Source organism: Cimex lectularius, unplaced genomic scaffold (genome assembly GCF_000648675.2).
Source record: "Cimex lectularius strain Harlan isolate CLEC.00 unplaced genomic scaffold, Clec_2.1 scaffold6, whole genome shotgun sequence".
NCBI lineage: Eukaryota > Metazoa > Arthropoda > Insecta > Hemiptera > Cimicidae > Cimex > Cimex lectularius.
In genome coordinates this window covers 324899-338312 of record NW_019392677.1, presented here as the reverse complement: position 1 = coordinate 338312, position 13414 = coordinate 324899, and the positions used below count along the sequence as shown (strand labels likewise).

At 35.4% G+C, this 13414-nt stretch overlaps 1 protein-coding gene across 1 annotated transcript in view; it reads right to left on the bottom strand.

The window, feature by feature from the left end:
• Positions 1–13414, bottom strand: part of LOC106673830 (serine/threonine-protein phosphatase 4 regulatory subunit 1-like) — a 226181-nt gene that overhangs the window by 128495 nt on the left and 84272 nt on the right. The gene's annotated exons all lie outside the window — the stretch shown is intronic.

The window sequence follows — 13414 nt, the reverse complement described above, 5'->3', positions numbered from 1 at the left end:
AAAGAAAAATTTATTTAGGATGAATAGGGAATAGAAAAATAAAATTTAAAAATTAAAAAAAAAGACCAACAGATAAATATATTTTTCTTTCCAAAAGGTAGATTGGGGATGAGGCCAGGAAGACAGAAACAACNTTATATAAATTTTATATATAAATCGTAATAATTAGGCTAAATTAATTTTAAAAAGGAAAGAAAAATGAGCTGTTTAGGACGACTAATGACGATTAATGACCAATTAAACATATATTTTACTTTATTGGATTATGAGAGTCCCTTAGATGTATAGAACAAAAGGCAAAAACCCAATTTTTATATTATTCTTATAAAAAAAAAATCCAAATTTGCCCTAGATCAAAACAGTCTTTCACAAAATGGCAGATACTTTCTATTTCAGAGTTGACTAAAACTGGATCGAGTTTTCAACAGAATGGTGACCATTCTACAAATCCTCATTTTTTAGGGTCAGTTGATGACAAATTTAACAACAAAATATTCCGATGGACTGTTTCAATTTTGCAGAGGATTATTAAAAAAAAATAGTGGGATATGTTGATGAAAACAGGGACTGATTTAACTAGCTGTTGCTTTGTTTTCCGAAGTTATTCCTTTAAAATAGAACGCTTTTCGGCGTATTGCTGACCTGATTAATTTCATGCATAATTCCGTCGTATTTTTCAAGGCCTCTCGACGTCCAAAACTTAATTAATATTACACGGTTTAATTTACTCCCGTCCTACAACTCGCGAGCATTATAACTAATAGATATAGAATTACCTTCATTATAAACCCCATGAAGAAGAACGGATACTGACCTGAAACATGGGAAAAACCAAGTTAATAAAAACAACGTATTAAATAATATAAACAGACAAAGGCATGGGGAAACTGGAGTCCCATAAGTGGAAATGGGCCTGAATGAATCATCCATTTATCCACGAGAGCAAATCTGACCATTGTTCTGGAGAATATGCCGGTGTTGAATACTAATAAATTCAGTGACTCAGCTTACACAATTAAAACACAGGGTGAAAACGCAATAAGTAAACAGTGTGGATAAGGCGTGATTCACATGACCAAAAACTACCTACTACAATATTTTTAACAACAAAAACTTCTAAAAACGTAACAATTTACCGAACCTGATGAACAAAGTATCTTAAGTACATAAATGCCAGTCATTTATATAAAATAGTGAAATTACAGGAGGATCAAATGACGAACCAAATGTTGGACATAATTTTCAAGCTTAGTAGCTTTTAATTTTTTCTTTTTGATCAAACTGTACGTTAATTAACATAAACAGAATGCATATTTTACTATAAAAGTAATTGTCATATACAACCCGATGGGTCAGTATGCAATTCTTTCCTTTTCAAACTTTATCACTTACAGAGCCATTGAATTTGACAGGATTCGAACTCACGACCACTTGCGTGGCAAATACGAGTCCGACGCCCTAATCCCTCGGCCCCTGCGGTACCCCATTTAATTTTTTTCTCTACAATAAGTTCGTAAAGTGATTCTTGTTTTCAAGTGACTCCAAGACAATAAATGATATAAAAGGAGATTTTTATTTTTTTGTTTAGTTGATATGGTTAGATCTCTCTCTCTCTCCCACCCTCCCTCACCCATTACTCACTCACTCTCTTTGTTATTCAATCTATTTGTCTCATTCGGTCTTAAAATCTGTCTTTTTCCTCTTCTTTAGTTTTCTTTCTCTGTTTCTGGTTCTCACTTTTCTTTTCTCTCACCTCTCCCTCTCCCCATTACTCACTCACTCTCTTTGACTCACTCAATCTTAATATCTGTCTATTTCTTCTTCTCTAGTTTTCTTTCTCTGTTTCTGCTTCTCATTTTCCTATCTCTCTCTCTCTCTCTCTCTCTCTCTCTCTCTCTTTCTCTCTCTCTCTCTCTCTCTCTCTCTCTCTCTCTCTCCCCCTCACCTCTCATTACTCACTTACTTTTTTTGTTATTCAATCTACTTGTCTCAATCAGTCTTAAAATTTGTCTTTTTCCTCTTCTCTAATTTTCTTTCTCTGTTTCTGCTCCTCACGTTTCCCTTCTCTCTCTCTCACTCTCTTTACATCACTCTTTTCCTCTCACTTAATCAATCGCCTTATTTTTCAAACAAAAAAGTGGTACAATTTGAAGTGCAATAGGTCCAATTTGATTTAATATAACACAGTCATGAAGTTGAACATGTCTGTCAGCGAAACGCTATAAAAACAGCGAGACCAACATGTTTACCTACCTTTTACAAAAGAACTATTTATATCCATATATTAAACGGATAAAATGGTCATAAACTAATGACCAAACGTCTCCGACAGTAGAAGCGACGATAGATGATCAATTTCGATCTTTTTCGTCACACAACTCAACTTTCCGCTTCTGTTTTGGAACGAAATTAGTGAAGTTAAGCGTGCTTTTAATAAAGCCAGACTTAGCATAGGATCAAACAAGTTAAATACCTGGAATAACTAAAAGAAAATGATGACTCACGCCATTTCCTTCCATATAAATCCTGAGCCGTTCGTCATCCACGGTTTGAAAGTCGTAAATTAATCTTCGACCGGGAGAAATCTGATTAATCATAATTTGCTGCCGTTTGCGTTTCTGATGGATCTCTCGGGGCCCATTTCGGATTTTTTAAAAATAATTAATCCTTTACAAGGTTACCTAGGAAGACAGGCTTATTTGTTCATCATCTATCATTCTTTCTTTTTTCTCCCGTTACAAATAATATGAAAACTAGCTCAATCCGACTTTTCAATAAGCCACGTGAATTTGCAATGTTTTGGAATGGATGGCCTTATTCGGATTCGACCGGTATGCAATATCAGCGTTTTTCTTCCTGGAGAGAAAAGCTAATAAAGGAGGGAGATTGTTTACAAGCATCTGTAACTTTTTTCTTTTTTCCCCTTCCAAGTTTCATTTCACTCTGAAACACTATCTAACCCTATGCAGAATTACTGTAAAAAAAATAAAATCACATTTAATCCTTGTTATCACATCGCAAACCGACTTTTCTTTATAGACATTTTAAGGTATTCTTAACATTTCATATCATGTACAATTCTTGATTATGTCTCTCGTTATCTGCACTTTGTTCTACCATTTCTACGTTCCCGTTCATACCACTTTCATTAACTCACTATCACATTCTTTCTCTCCCACGTTCGTTCACTTTCACTCCACGTCTCACCTTATCTCCCCCAGGTTTTTCCTCCATCCCTACTCACATTTTTACTCGGCCGCCCCCTCAACATTCTCTTCTTAGTCTATCTCACACATTTACATACTCTCCGTTTACTAGATGCGTATTTTTTATCTCTCGGAGGGGAGGTGTGGAGGTGTGTGTGTGTGTGTGTGTGTGTGTGTGTGTGTGTGTGAGTGATCCGTCCTATGTAGAAAAATAGAGGTTCGTTATGTGGAGTTGAGACGTTTGGGAAGGACTAGAGTATGACGTATAAAAGGGGGCCATTTTGATGAAAGGGAAAAAAATAAAGATGAAGGGACAGAAAGAGAGAAAGAGTTAATGTGATATTTGATCGAGAAGGGTGAGAGAATCTGAATAAGTAAGACAAACGGAAGAAAGAATTTACTGGTGAGATCTAGGATGAGGTACAATTTGAATGGTAAGAAAATGAACAAAAAAAAAGAGTGAGAGAAAAACGGAAGAGAAAAGAATGAACGAATAGTATTTTATTTTACAAATAAAACAAGAACAATAAAGCAATGTAAATAAGCTTTTTTTATGTAAAGTTTTGGCTAAAATGAAAAGTCAGTGTCACGAGCGGGATTCGAACCCACGACCTGCGTCTATTCGAATCCAGCTCTTGACACTACCTTTTCGTTTCGACCAAAACCTAAAAAAAAAGAAAGATTAATAAATTGAAAGTAATTTGTCAATAGACCACTAAATATAATGAATATAAATAAGAGTGGTTGTGGGAGAAAGGAAATAAAATAAAGTGAGATTGAGGGGATAAACAGATTGAAAAACATATAAAATTCCGAGTGAGAAAAAGAGAGGTAGAAAGAATCAGAAAAAGGCAGAGCAAAAGAGAGAGAGAGAGAGAAGAGAGGAGAGAGAGGAGAGGGGAGAGGAGAGAGAGAAAGAGAGTCACCACTAGCTGCAACTACGGAAACCTTGCAGCCATCACTCCGTCTCTCCCCAGAAGGTCGTCCAAAGAGGCGATGCCCGCCTGCAAGAACAAGCAGAGTCGGGGGTAATCTTGAAGCGAAAGAGAAATTCCGCCATTTTTCCATGTACTGCCAAAATTTGGGTCAGCCTCCAGTCGCAGGTTGTTCATCCCTAAGCGGCAAGAGACTAATGTAAAGAACTCCCTGGTCAGTCGTCCCTGGGCAGAGTTACCTCATATTTCTTACCATTTAGCTAGTCTTAACAGCAGACAGAGGAACCTTTGAATATACGAATTGCAAGTCCTGGATTTGGAAGGCAGCCTTAGCCATCTGATCAGCGATGTCATTTACCTCTGTCCTAACATGCCCTGACCCATGAGAATGAGATGGTACCGGGCTCAATCTTCGTATTCAATTTTCGTATTCTACTGTCAGTAGCAATTTTTATTATTTTCTGCATTTGTAGGCTGACTATCTACCCATTCTAGCGTTTTACTAAAGGCAGTTGCTGGTTGTTAACATCATTGGCCAAATAAGTGAGGAGAGGAGGATAAGAAAGAAAGAAAGAGTGAGAGAGAGGGGGGAACGTGAGGAGCAGAAACGGAGAAAGAAAATTAGAGAAGAAGAAATAGACACATTTTAAGATTGAGTGAGACAAATAAATTAAATAACAAAGAGTGAGTGAGTAATGTTGAGAGTACGAGTGAGTGTGAGAGAAAGAGAAAGAGAGAGAGAGAAAAGGGAAAAGAGAGAAGCAGAAACAGAGAAAGAAAACTAGAGAAGCAGAAATAGACAGATATTAAGATTGAGTGAGACAAATAGATTGAATAAGAAAGAGTGAGTGAGTAATGTTGAGAGTACGAGTGAGTGTGAGAGAAAGAGAAAGAGAAAGAGAAAGAGAGAGAGAGAGAAAGAGAGAGAGAGAGAGAGCGAGAGAGAGAAAGAGAGAGCTTTTCAACCATTTTACTTAAATCGGTTATATGGTTAAATGGTTATTAGGACCCAAGTTGGGTTTCCGATTCACTGCCTACAAGATACAAATTTATTTTACAGGTCACAAAATTGAAATACTACAGACATATATCAGTTGTATTTATTCCAATCAGAGATCACATCGAATGATGACTCACATCAATTTTTTCACACGAGAATAGTGATATTGAAAAGAAAAACCGACGGCTCTATAAAAGACGGAAAACCTAATTATAACGGGGGTTTGAATTTGTAAAGATGGCCAGAGAAGAGGGATGGTTTGTGGTTTGGGACGGAAGGGTGAGCATCGATTGGCTACGTCACATCCTTTATACACCCTTCCACGATCCTTTCTTCCGACTTTCCCCGCCGACCGCGTCAGACGAAAACTACAAGGGCAAAAACGAACTACTTCAACCCTTATTAAAATTAACAAATCAAAGAATTTACATTATTGGAAAGGAGATTAATTAAGAAGCTAAATTTTAAAGGAGACTTCATTAAGCTCCAAGATTTCTAAGGCCGATTACGAAGAAGGGGAGCATTGTTCAATGGTGTGAAATAATTGAACAAGCTTGGATTAGCTGTACTAACCTGTTACATCTAATTGCATTGTATTATAGAAAAACCATACTCCCTTCAAGAAATAACTGAAAATGTTACAAAGGATTTAAAAAAACCAAAACAATCCTGATAATGGAGGTGACTGTACGAATAGAAAAATTAAATAGCCAATCTGATGTTTAAACCTGGTCAATATCAGGATAGTTTTTTCACAATATTTATTACTTGATAATGTAAATTTGAATTTCAAAATGGACGATAGGACAACATTATGATTAAACGGAGATCGTGAGATGCGGTCGGGTGTGGCGTAGGTTTTAGAAAAACATTTTCTTTATCGTTCCAACGTTTCGATTTTTATTGAGATCATCTTCAGGGCCTGGGATTTATAAACATTGTTTAAATTTTACAATTGCATGTAGGATTTGAAAAAAAGGATTTATACAAAGCTATAAAATTTTAATTTTAATTTTTTTTTAATCTAAAATTTTCTAGCATTGTGTAAATCTTTTTGTTTCACACCCTACATGTAATTGTACAATTTAAACAATGGTTATAAATTCCAGGCCCTGAAGATGATCTCAATAAAGATCGAAACGTTGGCACGATAAAGAAAATGTTTTCCTAAAACATACGTCACACCAGACCGCATCTCACGATTTCAGAATAATCAACGACTAACGGTCACTAATCATCACACATTATGATTAAACATATTGAAATTTTACATGGTTTATTTGGAGATTGTGAGATGCGGTCTGGTGTGACATAGGTTTTAGGAAAACATTTTATCATGCCAACGTTTCGATCTTCATTGAGATCAACTTCAGGGCCTGGGATTTATAAACATTGTTTAAATTATTCTTTTTATGTAAGGTCTTGGTTGAGATAAGAAAGTCAGTGTCACGAGCGGGATTCGAACCAACCATCTCAACCAAGACGTTACATCAAAATAATAATTAATTGAAAGAAGTAACATGGTCTATTGACCACTAAAACGTAAATGGATTAATATTGGATAAGTTAAAGTAGTATACTTCACTAAAACCGCACCCGTGGCCACCTCACGATCTCCAAATAATCATTAACTATCGGTCACTAAACACCACACATTTAACATCGTATTCAGTTGACACTTGTTTAATTCGCGGGCCAACAAACGAAGATTGACATCTGAAACGTTCAACAAAAGCAAAAGCAACCAAACTACTTCGAAAACTTAGTAAAAGCGTTTCAGTGGCTTTTGAATAATAGATGCAAGCGAAATTACAAGCATGCAAACAGAGATTTTCTATGGATCCTTAAGAGTACCTCAAGCTCCTCTCTTTAAACCTTTTAATAAACCGTATAATCGCACAATCAATTTAACCCAAACTGGCGTTGTTAAACGTATTTATTTTTCATCGAAAGAATGTATCGCGTTATAAGAAATATGTAGTTGTAAGGATTGATATTTATTCATGAAAGGTTCAGACAAGCTGTTAAAAAGTCCATTGTATATAACAACAAAACTGTTGAATTTGTAAAATACTAACTCCATATTTTAATAATCGTTAATAAAATCTCACAAAACATTTTTTCCCATTCACCACCCCACCGTACCTTAGGGAGGACCCACCCTCGCAAAACTAATAACTACGTGTGAAACATAAAAAAGGGGAAATTTTTAGAACTTATCGAAGATCAAGGAGGCTATGGGGTTTTATTTTCCTTGAGTTTAATTTATCCTAAGTTAAGGGTCTCCCATCGCAGGTTTCCTCTTTATATTTATTATTATTATTTTTTTTAAGAGGGTTCGCAACGGCAGAGGTCATTTAAACCGGTGTTTTAAGAAAAAAAAAAAGAAAAAAAAAAGAAGCCCAATTGTAGTAAGTATGTCGGGTTCGAATGCAGGGCAGCTGGTTTCGAACCCGGGACCTTTACCTTACAGCGATAAGCGCCGGGCCGGGTCAACGCCTAAACTGTTGGGGCACTGACGGCCCTATTTATTATCATTATCATTTATTTTGTAGTTCTTTCTACGATTTTGACTAGTATGATCACAATGTTTTCAAAATTGAGGAGAGGAAACCAGCCCGGGCTAACCTGATCAACCTATTAAAGCGTGTTATCCCGTTAATTAAATAAATAAATTATGATCTATATATCTGATGGCTAAGGATTGTCAAGCTTAATGCTTTGAGCGCCTGGAAACGGTTTTGGTCCTGAACAACTTTTTTTTCGTTTGTTATGCGGTCAACCAGCCTTCAATACGATGTTGATTAGGATTCCGGTGTGGTCTTCAAACATACAATGTTATTATATCTAATTAATTAAGGTTTTTAGTTGAGAAAAAAAGTCAGTAGCGAGAAGTAGAGTAGCGGCGTATCTAGCCGAAGGTCGTGGGTTCGAATCCCGCACGTGACGATGACTTTTTTCTCAAATAAAAACCTTAATTAATTGAAATATATTACTTGGTCAAGCGGACCACGAAAACTAGTGAAACTATATCTGATGTATTGTATTGCATCAAATGTGCACAATGTCCCACTGTATATTACGGCCAAACGAATCAATATTTAACTGAACGTGTGCGGCAACATAAGTATGCTTGCAGTGATGAAGAAATGCCGAGAACAGCACTATCCAAGCATAACATGCTACGAACCATAATTTTGTCTTCGACTTCAGAACAAAATACAGGTTGTAGATGTTCGAGAGAAATGATCTGTACTCATCAGGATAACATGGCATGTAATTTAAAAACATATTTGAATAATTTGAGTGATATACAGTGGGATTCTAGAAAAAGACAAGGCCCCCCTCCGAGGATCGTAGCAATACATGCATATATATATATTTATTTATTTATTATAGCAGGCTGTGATAACATAGAATTACTAATATACCAGAAATTAAGCTGTTGATTTTAAAAAAATTGTATAAAATGGTTTTCAGTAGGTGATAGTGTTGGAGAACCTCTCACCTGATAACGTGATAAGCACATTTTCTAGTCAAACGCCTGTGATATATGTACCTTAAGAGTTTATTAATTTTAAAGTAATTGTTACTTATGTATGAAAGAAGCTAGTGAAGAAGAGGTTTTATGTATTATGACGAATTTGTGTAATGTGTTTAAGTTGTAACTTCGTATCTGTAAGTAGCAACAATTTGACGAAATAATTTACAACTACCTAACCGACTATGTCCCTATGCCTCTGTAGATCCCCTGAAGAAGGCAATAAAACTTGTCGACAGCTTGGGAGTTGATATAATGTTTGAAGACCACAACCCGAATCCTAATCAACATAGAATTTTGTGGCGCACGTCATCATCGATATCGCATTCGGGGCATAAAGTAATCTCATAAAACATTATGAAAATGAAAATCTGTCCAATAAGGGTCGAGTTTTAAGAACGTTTATTGGTATGATTTCAGCAGCAAAATAGTTTTATATCAGTTTTGAAATACGTCCATCATGAATCCTTGCACAAGTATATACTTAATGTTCTTACTGGCGTTGGGGTTGACTGAGGTGAAGCTAATGTTGCAGTTAAATGTAAAAGTGGCACTAAATCAAAGCATAATCTCTTTAAAACAGAAGTTTTCTTAGAACACGTGTGTGGTGATTAGTGACCGTTATTGGTGATTAGTCAATGATTATTCACAAATCGTGAGCTGCAATCTGGTGTGATGTAGGTTTCAGAAAAACATTTTCTTTATCGTGCCAACGTTTCGATCTTTATGGAAATCATCTTCGGGCCTGGGATTTACAAACATTGTTTACATTTAACAAATACATGTAGCATGTGGAAAAAAGTGAATTTTTACAATGCAAAAAAAATATTTTTTGTTATGTTCAATCAAAGTATTTCTACTCACTCAAGTGTTTATTTTCTACGTGAATGTGCCACACGACACGCAAGAATGGCATACGTACGCAGAAAACAAACAATTTGAGTGTGTAGAAATACTTTGATTGAATATTTAAAAAAAATAGACATATATATATTTTTTTTGCAATGTATAAATTCATTTTTTTCCACATCTTACATGTATTTGTTAAATTTAAACAATGATTGTAAATCCCAGGCCCTGAAGATGATCTCAATAAAGATCGAAACGTTGGCACGATAAAGGAAATGTTTTTCTGAAACCAGACCGCATCTCACGATTTCTGAATAATTTTTTTAGTACAATGGATTTTTTCTATAATACATCTAAGAAATGAGTATTAGTACTGTTAGCTTTTATCAATAGTTTTTATAGTAAAAGAACAAAAATTCAACGATTTAAATCTCATCTCATATTCAAAACGGCAGAAATCTCTATAATGCTCCGGCTTGGGAAGAGGCGAGCTCAGCATATTGCTGATTTTGTCCAAGCCCAATATCCGAAAACCAAGGGCGTCAAGAATTACTCTAAAGCAAGCACCATGTTTTATTTATATGGATTATGTAAAAAGGGGTGGCTCGTCGTGGCAACCTGTTGCATCCCTATGTGCAAATTATAAAGAGAAGGAGAGATAAGCGAAATCGAAGTTTCAGCGAAACGATCCTCTAGAGGTTTTGCTGCCTCATCGATAAAAACACACCGAAATTTATAAAACGCTCGTAAAATTAAACTTAGTTAAACATTGAAATAAATTCTTTGCCCTTGATGTATTAGCCGTTGGCCAGTAATTTTAACGACGAACCGTAAGAACCATCTGAGATTTTTTGAAAGGGCATCTTTTAAACAAGTAAAGCTAATAATTTAAACAATTATAAACAAAATAAAGTTCTGATTTGGCCGATTGATCGTACCATAATGGTATTGGCCATACAAAGGTATAAATAATAAGAAAAAAAAGAAATAATAAATTTGTGAAACTGAGGAATGAAAAGCAAGAAGGAAACAGGAGATTAAGGAAGTGAGCTTTTTAACAGAATAGCATTGTTTCATAATTTAAAAATCTAACTATTCTCTTTTCGATGGTCATCTAGCTTGACATACACCACATTTTTTTAATGCTAAAACTTAATAACAAGTGAAATTCTTTTTTGCGGACGTTTCTACCTTTATTCGGGTCATCTTCAGGGCCTGGTAAATTACAAAACATATCTTGATTGGAAAAATACAATTGATGTAAAACATAATTTTTTGAACCAAGTATTTCTTACATAAAGTATGGTGCTATTCTTGTGGTGTCATATTGGTGTTGTGTAAAAATGTTTTGATAGCAGCACACTTTATGTGAGTATGAAATATTTGGTTCAAAAAATTATATTTATATCTTTATTTATTTAGAAATCGTGAGATGCGGCACTCTCGACACGACACGCAAGAATGCATAATTACACAGAAGACAAACACTTTGAGCCCTGAAGATGATCTCAATAAAGATCGAAACGTTGGCACGATATTTCACGATGTTTTTCTGAAACCTACATCACACCAGACCGCATCTCACGATTTCTAAATAAATATCAATTAACGGTCACTAATCACCACACATTTATATCTTTAATTGGATTTTTTTCAATCAACATACGTTATGAAATTTGCCCAGGCATTGAAGATGACCCGAATAAAGGTCTAACGCCGGGGAAAAGTTAAAAAGGCGCTTTTCTAAACTACCTCATACTTTATCGCACCTCACGACTTCTACAAATTATGAAAAACAGGTCACTAAAAACACAGATTTCTACCCGACTGAAATATGAATAATTAAAGTCGTGATGAGCGGTCAAGAATGAGGTAGTTTAGAAAAACACCTTTTTCGTTATTTTGCGAACGTTTCGACCTATATTCGGGTCATCTTCAGGACCTGGATAAATTATAAAACATATCTTGATTGGAAAACATACAATTACAGATGTTAAATATAATTTTTTGAACCAAGTATTTCATAGTCATATAAAATATGGTGCTATTCTTGTGGTGTCATATTGGTGTTGTGCGAAAGTGTTTTGAAAGCAGCACACTTTATGTGAGTATGAAATACTTGGTTCAAAAATTATATTTATATCTTAAATTGTATTTTTTCCAATCAACATGTTATGAAATTTACCCAGGTACTGAAGATGACCCGAATGAAGGTCGAAACGACGGAAAAAATGAAAAAGGCGTTTTTCTAAACTGCCTCTTTCTTGACCGCATCTCACGACTTCAACAAATTACGAAACAACAGGTCACTAAGAACCTCAATTTCTACACGAGTGAAATATGAATAATCGTGAGGAGCGGTCAAAAACAACTTTTTCATTCTTTTGCGAGCGTTTCGACCTTTATTCGGGTCATCTTCAGGGCCTGGGTAAATTACAAAACATATCTTGATTGGAAAAAATACAATTGATGTTAAATATAATTTTTTGAATATTTCTCCCTCACATAAAGTATGCTGCTATTCTTGTGGTGTCATATTGGTCTTGTGCGAAAGTGTTTTGAAAGCACCACACTTTATGTGAGTATGAAATACTTGATTTCAAAAAATTATATTTAATATCATAATTGTATTTTTTCAAATTGTTTTGTAATTTACCTGAAGATGATCCGAATAAAGGTCGAAACGTCCGCAAAAGAATGAAAAAGTTTTTTTTTTGTAAACTACATCATTCTTGACCGCTACTCAAGCCTTCAACTAATTATGAAACAACAGGTCACTTAGAAACATACATTTCTACCAGAGTGAAATTTGAATAATGAACGAAAACATATAAAGAGGGTTGTTGATGGTATTTCCAGAATGGAAATAGCCCGAAGAAAGGGCAATTTTTATGAGGTTTTCTACTGGTCTTGACAACGACGCTTAATCAACTAATATTATAATGTTCTTTCTGGGATGCCTATAGCACATCACTCTCGGTTGTTTTCTTCGTTTCAAATGCAAGAGGCCAGTCTTTTATAAATAAGATAAATCCCCGCAAAGGGGGAAGGAACAAAGCCAATACCTACGATCTCGAACGGTTGTGTTTATAACTAATTCACGCCTTCGTCTAGACAGTTCATGAACTTTGCATCGATTGTCGAGCCCGATGATTCGGCTCGAAGAACAACTTGAAGAACTCGATTGAACACGGATTTAAATTTAAACTAAAAGGGTCGAGCACGTAAATAGACACGGTCTGCAATAATTTTCCCCGTACTGAATGGCCACCTCAACCTTTGAATCCCACCAATACAGAAGAATTAAAACAAATAAATAATGCTTGGAATAGAGAAGTTACACTGTGTACTACACAATCATCAGGTATGACAACACACTTTCCCTGCAGCCTGCCATGTTGAAACCTGTTGACGAGCGTGTTTTGTTTGTCTTTTCTTATAATTGTAACATAATTACATAGCACTCCCTGAGGTAAATTTTCGATCTAATGCTAAGAATGGTAATTTCTTTAAATGTTTAGAAAACGAGAACATCTGCAAACGAGAGAAAAATATCAAAACGTCTGTACAAAATAGGAATAATGTTTTGTGTGTATGTCGGTCAAGAAACCAAAATTTGCTCTTTTAAACCTAGGATTATGAACCATTTGGCCTTCTCTCCTCTCCTGTTTATGTAAACAGAACCTGAAACAACACGCAGGAACTTTCTACGCGTTTCGTCTGACCTTGTTAAGGAAGGCGAGGTTAAATTGTATAAGGAAACAAAATCCAAACAGATCGGCCAAAATAATGAAGAAGAGCGCAGGTGGTAGGGGGTTTACTTTTAGGTTTTATTTTCGGTCGGACATATACGACCGTGACCAACAATTTTCACTTTTGATAT